The 14700-nt window shown below is 42.0% G+C and overlaps 1 protein-coding gene across 15 annotated transcripts in view; it reads left to right on the top strand.

The window, feature by feature from the left end:
- The window catches only part of DTNA (dystrobrevin alpha), a 230041-nt gene that overhangs the window by 46890 nt on the left and 168451 nt on the right, over positions 1–14700 (top strand). For 2 of the 15 annotated variants that reach the window (XM_064507583.1, XM_064507582.1), the window contains exon 2: positions 12644–12717. The exons of the other annotated variants lie outside the window; for them this stretch is intronic. The gene's annotated coding sequence lies outside the window, so the exon portion shown is untranslated. The remainder of the gene's footprint in view (positions 1–12643; positions 12718–14700) is intronic. 15 annotated transcript variants of the gene reach the window in all.

Below are 14700 nucleotides of genomic sequence, written 5' to 3'. Positions count from 1 at the left end.
TATTTTCAAACTGTTTCTCAAATACTTCTCGTGAAGTTGTGTTCTGATGACTAAAAGGATTTTTAAATATGCAAAACTTGGAAGTTGGTAGAATAGTTGTTATATAGCAAGAAATTGTATTCTGAGAATTCCTTCTAAAGCTATGATTAGTATGAGAATTGCCTAAATGCCAGCATCCTTTTTATCATTTATTCTAGGCAAATATGTTTTGCATTTGTAATAGAGGAGCTTCTAACTTTATTTTTGGTGGCAGTTTACCCAGACATATTCAGAAGACCTGATGTGTTAATGCTGCCCGTAATAACCATAGGAAGTAGGGTGCTGCCTGTGGATAACTGAAATGTCTTACATTTTTGGTTATAGATATCAGTGCTGAAGAGACTCATGTAATGTCATGAATCAGTCTTTGCTGTACAAAATATGTGGAATTGCATGCACTAAAATAGAAATGTTTCCTCTATTTGAAGGATAGATTGGGTATCTGATATATTTTATCTTTCTTCCGTTTAAGTGATCTCATGCCTATTGATCAGCTTACCAGAATTTTGCAGAACATGTGGGAATATTTGGGTGAACAAATCTGCTGTGAATTGTTTACGTGGTTAAATCTAGGTGTAAAGGAGAGAGAAAAGACAGAAAGGTAGAACCCTTAAGGTAAATCTGGAAAAAAAATTGCAGGAGTGAGAAATGGCATTTAAACTAGTCCCCTCGTAACAGCTTATGCTAGTTGGGCATTCCTTTAACTAGTTTGGACTGGCTAAATGTTTTAGTCCCATACTAAATTTGTAGGACAGGAGTTACTTACATTAAGGCATCATTGTAATATTTTTTTTTTTTTGGTATTGAAATAGAAGAAGTTTGAAACACAAAGTGCTGAGATGAGTGAAAAAAATAAATTGGGGCTTAGCAGAGCTGTAGTTAGTTTCTGGCTCTTCTACAAAATTCTTGTGCAACTTCGGGCAAGTCGTGCAGTTCTCTGAGCTCCTCGAAGCTGAAGGGAGTGGAAATACCTTTCTTGCTCACTTTGTCTGTGTTCTGTGTTCAGATAGCAAGTCCTTAGAACAGGCAGCACCTCTGATAAAGCTTGGTGCAATAGGCTTCTGTTTCCAGATGACGTGCCCCCTCCCCAGGGCCGTGCCTGGCAAAAGAGAGGAGGGAGGGAGGGGAGAAGAATCCACAGATTTGGAACAAAAAGTTCCCTGCATCTTTTATAAGCTTCCTAAACTGAAGGAGAAAAATAGACTGACATTCAGAGGTGAGCAGATAATAGAGCTAATGTTCCAGGGGAAATTCCTGAGTCAGTTCAAAATTAAACTGCATTTCCCTACCACAGTGTATTGCTTTTCAGAAGTTATAGTTCAGGAGCATGGTGTTCCCATTTCATTATCTGAGACCCTCCTTCCATAATTAAATGTCCAAAAGACCACGGAGACTTTGTGAGGAGAAAATCTCCTTGTTGTTCTGGGAAGTGAAGCCACTTGAGAAACCTAGGTCCTGCATGGTTTGGAATGGGTGTCTGACCCCCGAATAGGGCATCTCCAGAAAAAAGAACTGCAATATTGGATGACTTTTAGAAAGGATGTTGAGTGATGTTGGATTGACTTTAAAAAAAATAATCAAAAGGAAAAAATATTTTGGTGTATCAAATCCACTGGAAATAAAATTTTCCATTTGCCTTAGCAGTAAATGGAAAATTTTCAATAAACTGATTTTTTTCCATAGAAAATGTTATGTATTTGATCTAGTTTATGTTTTGTTGATGTAACGTTACCGTATTTTTGAAATGGAAAATCCTTGACCAGCTCTGTTCACACTGTTTCAGTGAATATGATACCACATGTTTTCAGTGTTTAGTGATTGTGAAACCATGAACCAGGGCAATACTTCTGATGCTTTTGGGTAAGGGTGTTGGAGCTTTATGAGGGCTGTAGGCTGGGCCAGGGATCTCTCTCTCTTCTCTCCTCCTCCCTCTCCTTCTCTCCCTGCTCCCTGCTTCTCCACTAGCCCCTTACTCCTCCAGTGACTAGGATTTGTAGGGAAGGGGAAGAGGAGTGGGGAAAGGGAGAAATGTCCTTTCACAGAATCACACAGAGTCACAAAACAGTTGAGGTTAGAAGGTGCCTCTGGAGATCATCTAATCCAACCCCCCTGGCTCAAGCAGGGTCACCTACAGCAGGTTGCCCAAGACCGTGTCCAGATGGCTTTTGAATATCTCTGAGGATGGAGACCCCACAGTCTCTCTGGGCAACCTGTTCCAGTGCTCTGTAACCCTTGCAGTACAGGAGTCTTTCCTTCCTTGAAGAAAGAAAAAAGCCCTTAAAGGTTTCATGGCAAGGGCTTCTTTAAGAAGATGTTTTGGGGGTTCGGTATTCCCCTTGATCTACTGGACTTCTTGCTCACTGCAGCCTTTCCTTCCCTCCCTGCCCTACCTTCCCGGGGCTCACGGACCCTCATTAACCCCAAGTGCACGGTAACATTTCGCTGGGGAGACGAGGAAGTGCTGCTGGCTGAAGGGATGAGGAAGGTCGGAGGGCAGTCCACCTCCAGCCCCTGCCTCTTGTTTTTGGAAAGGAAAAATCATGCAGGCCCTGGCCTTCAGGGAGCTCGAGCAGGGGAAGGAGCACTGGTGAGGGGGGCAAGCATATGAAGTGCAGTGCAAGACTCCAGCTGGTGTGCTGGTGCTTGCTGATTTTGTGATATTGCATATGCAGTTGTCATGCCACACTGATACTGCTATATTGTTTGTCAGTAATGCCTGCCATGCTTTGCTGCTCAAAAGAATTGTCTGTTCGGTGTCACTTAAGGACAAGGCCTGCTTTATCACAGTTAGTAACACGCTTTCAGAGTGGGCAGAGAAATGCATGTGGATTTTAAAATCCTTCCTTGTTACATTCTGCAGTTTTTCTATGTGGTTCCCATTTTATTTCTTTCTCTCATGAACATTTCTTTTTTCCTTGTAAATCTTTGTTTCTCTCTCATCTTCAAGTTTTTTTTCTGTGATCATGCTGCATAGCTGAACAGCCAAAAATAAGAAAATAGGGGTGTCATCAGGAACTGCTTTATGAAGAGTTTAAGGACTGTTTCTCTAAGGTTCCCTGAGAATATGCTGGCCTGTTTCTGAGCTCAAAAGTACCTAGAAGTAGTTCGCAGTGATATAATTTCCTTTGGGTCCTAATGAATCTACTCCCAGAGCCAGCAGCTGATTTGTTCTGGCAGGATAAAACAGGCAATGCTTTATACAATGCACCGCGCTGTAGAAATCTTAAATTCTGTAAGATGAGAGGCAATTCTAGTGAAAAAGAAAAACCTAATGAAATTCTGATGTGCTGTGTAGCCATATTATAACCTCTGAGTCCATGAGTTCTCCCAGTCCCATCCACTGGAAATTCATGGAAGTCCTTCAGTTCAAGTAGTATCAGACCTCCTTCCCTTATTACTGGTTCTGGCTCCTTGTGTGTCAAGGGAAAAAGTACTTCCTGAACTAATTATTATTGTATGGAGCAACTTTACCTGGAAATACAATGATATTTCCCACCAATAGGATGCTTAAAAATGCAGCTAATTGCAGCTGTGGTAGTTGAGAGAATGCCTAATAGGCTTAATAAAACTATCCTTTCTAGCAGAGGGATATTACATGAAGCCAAGTTTTACTGTATCTTTTTTTTGTCTGAACCAGTTGTGTTGCCTCTTGTTGTATTTGGCTGTAAAGAGCTGGGGACTGTATTCTGAGTAATAAAGAAAAGATGGGAAAGCACTGAAAACAGTGAATCTTTATTTGTTAATTTATTTCTGGCCTGATGGTATCTATTTGCTGAATTTACCTTTCTTAGGGCAATGGAGGGAGCAGAAGACAGAAAGTGAGTTTCTGTTTCTGTGATCTTTGACAAGTCAGGTAGGGGCTTGGTATATCCTTTTCTAAGAATGGTGACAGTAAAACTTGCCCTGTTGTGTGAAGTGTTTTGAGATCAAGGGATGAAAAGTGGTACCTAAGTGCTGCATTCTTCTTTTCTTTTCTATCTTTTGTAAGGATAAGATAAAATACCTCCCCGTAAATTTGTCAGAACATTTGCACTCACCAGAACCTGAAAAGGGAAAAAGAAAAATGAAGCAGACACAAAAAAGTCTAGTTTGAGCAAATAGGCATTAAAAAAATTTATTGACAACTAGTGCCTAGTTCTTGTAGGCACAACTGAAGTAAGCACAGCTAAAGCAGCCTTGAATATGCTTGGGCTGGTGAAGTTTTCCTTGAGTTCTCATTACCAAATAAGAACAGCTGCAGATAGAATTAGTAATCTTATCCTTTCTTGATACATTTTTTAAATATACGATTTAGCAAGAACAGATGCTTTCTAGTAATTATTACCTTTGCAGTTCTGGTTCATTCTTAATGTGATGTTGTCCCCGGAAAGGGCGCAAGATCCAGCAATGCTTTTGATTCTTTCCAGATTTATAAAACAGTGATAGTTTGGCTTCATTTCGTGTATCTATATATGTATTTTTTTATACACAACTCATTTATATCAGATTACGAGAACTACTGTATCATTCACTTGATACGGCAATATGGAAACACTTTATTCCCTGTTGTCAGATCATTAATTTTCCTACAAGCTGACTTCAGAATGACTAAGTTTACATCTAAAAAACATATCAGATTGTAAAGGCAACACATTAATTTAAACATTTTCTAACTTTTGAGTTCATAATTCTGAAACCTCTGTACTTTCTTAACATGAAGTTTTAACTAATTTGTGTAACTGAAAACTTCCTCAGCTACCTAAGAAATTAAATTTAATCTAGGAGAGATGGCCAGTCTTTTGCAGACTGGAAGCCAGGAAAAAAAGGCACATCATAGATCCATGTTTGAAAGCATTTAACCTAGTATTTCATGGAGCATTTTAGTTGTTATTACCATTACAAATATTTCACATTGCATTAAATGTATACAAACAAAATGCATTCCCAAACAGATCGAATAAAATCCAAAGTGTTTTCTATTTTTATTTTTGATCCTTAAAAGTTTGGTCAATTTGCATGTCTCATTAGGAGAAAAACTCATGTCAGTTTAATGCAGGTGTAAACTGTGTTACGCTGCTACAGGAATGCAAGGAACCCTTAACATAGCTGAGAGTCAAGCCACATAATTTGCCAAGTTATTCTGTAAACAGACCATGTTTTTCTTTGAAAAGAAGACATCTGAAAATACCAGCTATCACATTGCAGCTTTTCTCCCTTACAACTTTTTCTGTTCCGCAAACTTTCTGCCCGCCTCTCTGCCCCCGCCAGGCTGTTAATATACTTCATCCCAACCTACAAACCTTCTTCCCTCCTCGTTCCAGCCACAGAGCTGGGTAATTTTTGGCCAACCCATTGCATACTTAGTAACAGCGACCAGGGCGGACTTGCGCGCATGTGGAGGTGGCAATACAATGAAGCCCCTGGTCTGTCCCTGCCGTTTGCTCCTGCAGTCTCGGCTGGGGAGGAATTTTCTGGAGAGGCAAATTTTCAAATACAAGAAGTTGTGTGTGGTTTGCAAGAGGCTGCCCCTGAATACGTCTCCCATAGACTCCTGTCGGTTCAAAACAGAAATGGTCAGCAAGATTCAGGCCTTTCTGTCCCCCAGCCTTTATCGGTTTGGCTGCTAGAGGAATTGCTAGCACACAGAAGCTGTTAAGGTCTTTGTGGACCAGTGTTGGAGAAGGATGAACTAGGCCTTTTGCTGGTAAGTTTAATGACTGTTTGCTGATGATGGAGGAAAGATAACAGTTGTTCCGGCCTGCCAGACTTCAAGTTTTTGTTTGAAGGCATGGTGGAAGGCTTCTCAACAAAAGAATTATAAGGGTCTTTTTTAGCATAGGAACACAAGTAAAACCTTTCTTTTTTCCCTAACTTCATCTTTGATATGTATAAATAATGCATTCAGCTTTATTACTCCAATATCTAGTATGTTAAATTTCAGGTCAAGCATAGAATTTGGCAAGGCAACTGAGAAAAAGAGTTTTGGAGTAGGAAGTGGGTGGAAGCATAGGAAACTTGCTAAAATAATGACAGTGTAAGGCAATTAATGTGAGTCTAGGAGATAATAAATACAATTTCAGAAATTCTATAGCTAAATAAATAAATTAGACAGTTGATGATTTATGTTGAAAAGAATTCAAGCAAACATGAATTCTCCAGCTACATCAAATCTGGTGCTGTATTCCTAAATAGAGTTTAAAGTGCTTCTCTTTAAAGCCATTTTTTAAATAGTTTTCAGATTCAGGTGAACTCTTGGCAAGATGATGCATTTTCACTGCACAACATCTAGCAACATGAACATTGCAACAGTGAGAGATAGAGATAATATCTTCCCTGCCTTGTAAATGAAGTGCATCAGAGTTTTTGGATATCAGATAGCTGTAAGGACCCTACAGTGGTTTTCCTTTTGAGTTTCATGTTTAGGATATTTATGGAAATATACAGCCAGTAGGCTTATGCCTCTGTCATAAATGTCTGGAAAGGAAATATATTGAATGGAAAACAAAACATCTCAGTAATGTCATTGATATACCCTTCTACCTCATAAATCTCTGCTAACCAGTCAAATAGTAGAAAAGACCGAGAATAAAAATGGCTGCCCAAGAAGAGCTGGTTCCCTAAGTAGATGAGTGCCAGGTCTCTGTTGCTCATGGGATATTTTCTGCTCTATATCAGAGATGATAAGATAACCATCTTAAACTTCACAGAGTTAAATAAAAGATGCTAATTACTTTGCTAAAAAGTTCAGTTACAGACAGTTGGACGTTAATGGACAAAATTTTGAGAATGCTTGGACCTGGATTCTGGGGTCATATTATCAGTCCTGAGTTTACCAGATTTTATGGATTTTTTACTGGAGTTTATGGATTTTAAGAGACTGTGCAGGCCAGGAGAATGACTGACCATTGCCACCTTCTCTAGCAGGAAGCTGAAATGGCCCCTGTTATACCTGCAAGCAGTCCAAATAGCTGTGCTGGCATAGCGTGGTGCTCTTTGGTGGTGGCATCCTCCCCTTGGGATGTTCCCTCAATCAGCCTTCCTACATTTCTGGAATGAGCGATGCTGCATTTCCAGAAAGGTGGGATGGTTTGATCTAGTAAGTCTTCTCCATTTCCAGCTTCTGCAGTCACATAGCTGTCTGCTGAGAGTCACACACAATTACTCATGAGAACTCCACAGTAACTTGGAGTAAATGTGCTTAATCTGTGCTGTTTTCCTACTTAATATCCATCCACATTGAAACAATGTATTCTCTAGGAAATAGGCCTAAGGTAAGTAGGGACTATGATAATTTATTAGGCCACTCATTTTTCCCTAAAATTGGAATAAATGCCTTGTGTACAAAGCCTCAGCTTTTGTGACTGTGCATGCAAAGTATCAAATAAGTCATCCACTGTGTTATGCCCACATTTTGCAATGAAGCAACCCTGGATTAACCAGGTCTGGCTATACCTATTTCACAGGTCATTAGTCCTATCATTTTTGTTTTGTACACCACCGTAGATGACTGCTAGGGCTTGTATTAGGCATGACTTTATTCACTGACAGTCTTAATACAGAGCAAGGAAATAACAAAGGGTAACTCATCCTTTGAGGAAATACTCTTAATTTTCTTTTCCACCCTGCCCCAGGTGGACAGAGCAGGGGAATAAAAGAGAGGAAGGTTATACAAATATTGGCCCAGTCCTTGCTGGATTTGCAGTATTTTTCACTGTGTGCCTATTAAGAGCAACTCACTATTAAGAGCAACTGACTGCCTTTCATGAAGCAGCATTGCAAAGGCATGTTTGGCTCACCAGGCGCATAGAAACTAGCAGTATTGTATAGCCCCAAAGGGCTCACAGAGCTGTTTGTTGATAGTTCTTGACACGAAAACAGGCTGGGGAACAACTGGTGATGCAGAAGCTCTCCAGAAAAAGATAGGAGTTACTGTGGATCTCAAGTTGAACGTGAATTGGCAATGTTGAGCTGTTGCACAATAGAAAGGAAAAAAAAGGCAAGCACCATACTGGGATGTATACAGGAGTGCACCCTGCAAGATCCATGCAGTAATCTCCGCGTTGGTAAGGCCTCCTTGGCGGTGTGTTCGGTCTGGAGCACAGCTCGTCAGGAAAAAGTGGGCCAGCTTGGAAGTGGAAAGGAGGGCAGTAAAAATGAGCAGAGAACCAGAGGACGTGTCCCAGAGAGGAAACCTGAAAGGTTTATGTTTGCTGTGCAGAAAGAAGAGCAGCCTGCTGGGGACGGTGTAGGAGACGGACAGCTTTTTAAGCACAGAAAGCACAGAATAGGCTGTTGCAGAAAGAAAGCCAGTAATCTCTTTTCTGTGCCCTTAGACAAAGACAAATGGGTCTAAAGTGAAGAAAGAAAGATTAGGGAAACCTTAGGAAACTTTTATCCTTGAGATAAGGCATCCCTGCCAGTGGATGTTGTGGAGTCTCCATCATTGGAAGTGTTAGGAATGGCTTTAATAAATATGAGTGAAGTGTATCTGACTTTATCTCGCAGTAGGAGGTGTATTAGGTATCTTTTCTACCTTTCTTGTGATTTGCTGATGATGGTGATGATACCACATGTGGAATTGTTTTCTTAATGAAATACGTGTTTTCTAAATTCTGGCTGGAAAGATCTCTGTGCAGAGTGGGATGTGTTTCGTTGAGGGGCAGAGGCAGTTAATCATATAGTCTCCTCATTTTGAAAAGTTCATTAGGTAAATAATTAAGATCTAAATGATTGGCTTTGATTTCAGCTCAAATATCATTGTCCTGAAATACTTGGGGACATCACTCTGTCAGCTGGCACTTGACAATCCATCCTAAATTTGAAACATGTAATTGGATTCTTAGAATGAAATCCAAGTCCCCTTGAAGTCATGGATTTTTATAGGGTAAAAATTTCATGCTGAGGATGGAGTGGTGCCCGCTTCTGTGTGCATAGCTTTACGGTCACAAGCAGGCCTGTTTTGGGGATCGGGACATGCGGCGTGAGTTCTGGGAGCGTGTAACCTTTGGCATGGCGAGCACTTGCTTACAGAAGCAGGCCTTTTGAGTGCTTGTGTGGGTGAGCGAGGGTTTACAACGGACATTACGTGAGGTGAATTAATTACTTTCTCTTTATTTTAGATAATGTCAGCAAAACTAGTTTACACCATCTGGCTGAAAATAGAGAAAGGAAGTCAGTAAAGAAGCACCCATTTTGGCTTCTAAAAATTCATTCGATTAGACTTCAGGCATTCTATATTCTATCTATTCAGTGTAATACAATTTTTTTATTATTTATTTTCCCCAAAAATATTTTTTTTCTTGTCAGTCACCTTTAAATTGAATATAGTATTCAGAGAGATATAATTGGAAATTATTAAATTTTCTTTAGCAATTGGTTAATCACTTGTGATGAAATACATGCAGAGAAGTCTCCTGTTGTTGTGAATTGGAGTAGTTCCACTGAAAATACACTGCCTTTGCTTATGCAAGTATTAATTCAGAGGAAGTTCATTGTTCACAGTGTAGCTGCCTCAGTTTTACAGTAGAGGAGGTAGTCAGAATTTTACCCTGAGATCATGTTGATGAAAAAGCAAAATGCTAATCTCAGAGCTGGAGGGGTTAAGATTTCTTGTACCACAAAGTAGTGTTGCACTTTCCCATCCACATTTTTTTGCAGGCTTATGTGACTGTGCAGTGATGTGCCCTGCTGAGGAATTACACACATATACCTGAGTTTAGAATAAGCCTGCAAGGAACCACAAAAAACAGACTTTGGGACCACCAATATATCAGTTGTTAATAGCCTTACAATGTTATTATAGCTAACACTGGAAACATAATTAAATCAGAATGATTTGGAACTACCATTAGGGGGAAGAAGACAGAGGAAAACAGTTTCATCCTCACAACATCATGTTTTCATTGACCTACTTACAGTAAGGAAGAAAATGTGTTCCTTCCCATTACAGCAGAATAGGTTTGTTCAGCAATTTTATAATGCAACTGCACCAGAGAAGATTGGCTGTTCTAACCATTCCAGGAGGACTTGGAAAGAAGAGTAACATTATTCACACACTTAGCAGTAAGAAGTGTAAGTTCCTGTATAACATTATTAACCTAATCAATTTGGCAGAAAGTGTTTTGGCTGAGAAAAAGAAGGAAAGAAAAAGAAAAGACCTGTATTCAGAGGAGAGAAGAGGTGGTGTGCCTGGTCTGGAACTGTGCAAAGAAACCTGTTATTGGCAATCACATTTCCATCATCCTGATTGTCTTTTCCTGGTCGAACATCCATTGCAATTTAATAGACCTGCTATTGAATGCTGAAGTGAATGGCTTTGATTTTGTTTTCATTTCAGAAGTTCACTCATGTGCTTAACATTAGGGAATTACTTAAATACGTGAATTGATGGCTTCAGGGTTTCTAGGTATGTAAACTCACACGCATATCCAGCCTCTGATATCTAACAGGCGTCAGTAGACAGACGTCGCAACCACAGTGCTTGAAAAGGAGGAATCCTGACTATTCCAGTGTGGCATGGCACTGCTCCCAGTTCATTACTGGGCTAATGCTTCCCGGTCTTTACATCTCCAGCTCTCCCACTGAAATCACTGAGCACTGGACTCTGACTGGAGAACCCGCCACACACAAAATAGCAGCCGAGAGAACTCTTCAGTGCTTTTTTGCCAGTCTAAATCTGTGTAATGGGCAAGCAGCACCTGCGGCAGGTGTCTGGTTTACTTCCAGAAGCGAGGATGTTAAAATTGTACGGCTCCTTGCTGAGGCCTAGAAGAAGCAGGTCATCACAGCGCCCATGAGCACGGGTTGCCTGGCCCGCGCCGAGGGCTGCGTCCCGAGCAAGAGGCAGGCTTTGGGGGCAGTCACAGAGCTGCAGGTCATGGCCTGCAAAAGGTTAACTAACATTGCTATGTTTGGGCAATGCAGGCAGATGGCTTGCCAGGCACGGGCCAGACTCCGTCAGCGTATTGAATGCTTTGTGCCGCACAGGCTGTTTGATGTGAGGAAGGTCTTTGGCAGATAAGCTCAGATTATTTCCTCTGAAAAGAAATAATTTCATTTGAAAATTCCCCCAGTGAGGACTTGCGGCAGCAGCAGCCCCCCGGGCGGAGGCAGTGCCGTGGGTGCCAGCTGGCGCCAGGCGTTAACTCTTCGCCTTCTGCCGGCCGCGAGGCCAGGCCCGTCCGACGCGGCAGCGCCTTTTCGCTTCGCAGGGTAGCAGAGCGGAGAGCGTGCGCTGGGCTGGAAGGGAGCTGGGAATGAGGACAGCTGGGACTTGGGAGAAGAGGACGACAGAGCAAGTGTTTTGACGCGAACGTAATCGCTTTTTCTTTGGGAGTTTGGTGCCTCTTTAAAAGCGAGGCTGTGCGGCAAGGCTAGCGCAGGCAATTAACGGGCAGTTCCCTTCCGCGCTCAGGGTCAAACTTTAATTGCGAGGCGCGGCGGGTTCTCGCAAGTCATGTGCGTTTCTGGTTTTCATGGGAGACGGCAGTGAAGCGTGCAAGCGGCGACTTTGGTCAGCCGGGCTGCACCAGGGAAGCGCCGGGCTTGCGCAGGCAGGGGAGGCAGGACGGGGAGCCGCTAGCCCGTGCCCGTCGGTCGCCATGCTGCTCGGCAGCTCTGGGCCCACGGCGTGCGATGTTTGTTGTGTTACGTCTGGGTTAAGAAACCATGCTTATTTGAAAACAAACACCTGCAGCTAGTCCTTCTTAGGCCAATCAGGTCACATTCCTCTGCAAGGTGTTTCTGCTAATTTAGTATTGTCAGAAACATTAGTCACTGCAGTAGTAGCTTAATAACTCGCAGTAGGAACCAGCTGGTAATTAACAAACTAAAGATACTTTATGCATTTTCCTCAAATATTTCATACCTAGCGAAAATAATTAGAAGCAGGACTTCAGCTGTTTAAAGCTGTTACATATACTGAAATCTCACCGTGTTAGGAAATCACTCACTCTTTTAATGGTCAGCTAGGCCTAATTTGGCTCCTGTCCCAGGATTCATAAATACTCACATGGGAGCTGTGGAGGAGGCAGAAAGCAAACCCTGTCTTTTTTAACTCTTCAGTTCAGTCTTGTTTAACATAATCACCGAAAGGGCTATCTCCAGTGTCTGCCTTTAGGAGTGACACAACTTTATAGGTCTCAGCTGCTCTCTTTTGCAGTTCAGTCCCTTTCATGTTAGAAATGCTTTGAATGAGCAGATTATGTGTGTGTGCATGTGTGCGATACAATCTGTAGAAAAGGGAAAGCTGAAATTGGCTTGCAACTGAAATGAAGGGGAAACAAAGCTAATACAAAGTGTATTAAACTGCTAAACTGGAAAGACACTAAAGTATGAATGCAGATGATGGGGGGTTTCATTATATGGTTTAAATAAAATATTCTGAACCGCCCAAGCTTGCTTTAGCTCACTTGGTGTTCCCTTATTTTATCGCCAGATGGTGTCCAGCAGTTTCAAATTAAGATGCTCTCAATTACCTGTGCTTGATGGTTGAGTGATAGTGCACTTTGTTACGTCTCCCTTCCACGCCACTTCAGCCCAGTACTCCTAGATCTTCCTGCAGTCTGACTCCAGCACTAGACTCCAACTCTCCCAAGCCTTTGACTCTGCTTTTTCTCTGGGGCAGGGTCTGATCTGAGCACTCTGAGGCAGAAGAAGCAGGGAACAGAGCAAGCAGTCGGAGGAGCATCATTTCAACGGGTAGGGTGCAGTTAACTCTCTTCGTGGGGAGCTCTTGGGCACCGGCAGTAGAAAAACGTGGTTTACGTTTGAGAACTTTTTTCTTGGAGAGAAAGAAACCTTGCTGAAAATGTGAATGGGTGCTTTTTGATACAAAGAGAGTGTGAAGTCTTTGTCAGACAGTGACAGAGTTTTTGTTCACATTTTGAACTCTCGTGGTACAGATGTGAGCAGCTATACAATGCGGTGAAAGGCGGGGGAGAATCGGCCCCTATAATTCCTTTGCTCTTTGCTACGTTTATTCACCTCTATGTTGTTTGACAGAAGAACACCGGGGATTTCAAAGAATGTGTTTTTGAAGCTTATGAAAGAAAAGAAATTCCCTGTGCAATTTCTGTTAAGATTTTTAGCCTCTTAGGGTCAAACCCAGACGTTTGGGGTGCTTCTTAAGACCTTTTGTGTTACTACATAGAGGGTAGAGGCAGAAAAGAGCTGTTGTCATTCGCACAACGTTGTGAACCCTGAATTTTCTTTTTTTGCTGGGGGTGGGTTTTGCTCGGAGGGGTTTTGGTAGTGCTTTGAATTGATTATTGTCTCACCAGAAAACTTCCACTGCTTTTACTGGACAAGGGTAGAGTATGAAAGGCCGGGCCAGACTGGGGTCACGCAGTGTGCAAGACGGAAAGAGAGAAACATGCCACGCTGTACCTGCCGTCTCCCCACAGCGGTGAGCAGGGCCCAGCGGCTCCTAGTCTGTGCGCACGGAGCAAGGCAGGTATTTTTTGCAGTGCTGCCTCCAGGGGAGCCCATTGAATTCACCGGCTTCCCCTCTTTGCTGGTGTTTCTGGCTTTTCTGCCAGCACAGACCAAGGGCAGGCCAGGGGGATGGTCCCCGCGGGTTCGCCCCCAGCACGCAGCAGGGTTGCGCCCGGTGGACGCACCTTGGGGCTCCTGCATCCACAGCCAAGACGTAGCCAGGGGCCTGACCCGCGTATCTCGCCCGCTGCCAGGGCAGCATCTCCTGGCTAGGGACGGGCTCCTAGGCAGGGTCTTGCCGGGCATTCGAGGCCCACAGGCCATTGTAACTACTGTCAGCATTAGAGAAAATTTGTTAACGTTTTGCATCCCCTTGTAGCCCTTCATATACACAAATGACAGACTTCACAATGATTATATCCTTTTAAAGTGCTGTATTAAGATTGGTAGTAGATTTTTTTTTTAGCCTTTGGGCTGTCTCAGTTCATGACCCCTTATTCATGCTTCAAGTTTTAAAGTGCCATTACCTCCCACAGAAGACTAGATTACTGTTGTGGGGAATGAAAGTAAGTAGCAGGGAAAGAAAAACATTTTCTTTCTTCACTCTGATACTTCATGTTATTGCAGAAGGTAGGTAGTGTCTTTAATACCTTTCACTCCTTGGTGCTGGCACTTTAAAAATATTTGCAGACAAGTCTTGAAGCTTTCCCTTTGCGTGGGGATGAATAAATACCTTCAGTCTGAATCTTCTTACTTTCTGTCTTTGTTTCTTTTCTCACATTACATTGCACATTAGTATTCCTGCAAAGAGGATATACAGAATTCTCAGAGCAATTTAAGCCACAAAGTCTCTTTTCTTGAGTTTATTTTAGCAAAATAAAGACTCCAAAATCTATGTAGCTTTGGATTAAAGGAGCATTGTTATATCTGGATATTACCTTCAATGCATTGCATTTCAATCCCATTACTCAAAAACAAACTTTGTGTAGGTAAAATATGTTTCTTCCTGAACTTCTTTTATGCTGATCAGCTCAATGATTTTTATTTTAACTGTATAATAATAATAATCTGAAAAAAAATTGCCCCTGACATGTTTTGTTCTGCAGTGATTGCTTCCATTGTTTAAGTCAGACTTAGGCTGTCTTCTTTAATTTTAATTTTAATTTGATGTTTGGGAAATGATAGGCCAACCTGTGAATTCTGTGATCATCTGGGTGACTGAGTGGTTCCACAAAGACTGCTGCTCAC

This window comes from Dromaius novaehollandiae, chromosome 2, assembly GCF_036370855.1.
Source record: "Dromaius novaehollandiae isolate bDroNov1 chromosome 2, bDroNov1.hap1, whole genome shotgun sequence".
Lineage (NCBI taxonomy): Eukaryota > Metazoa > Chordata > Aves > Casuariiformes > Dromaiidae > Dromaius > Dromaius novaehollandiae.
This window is presented reverse-complemented; position numbering and strand designations above follow the sequence as displayed.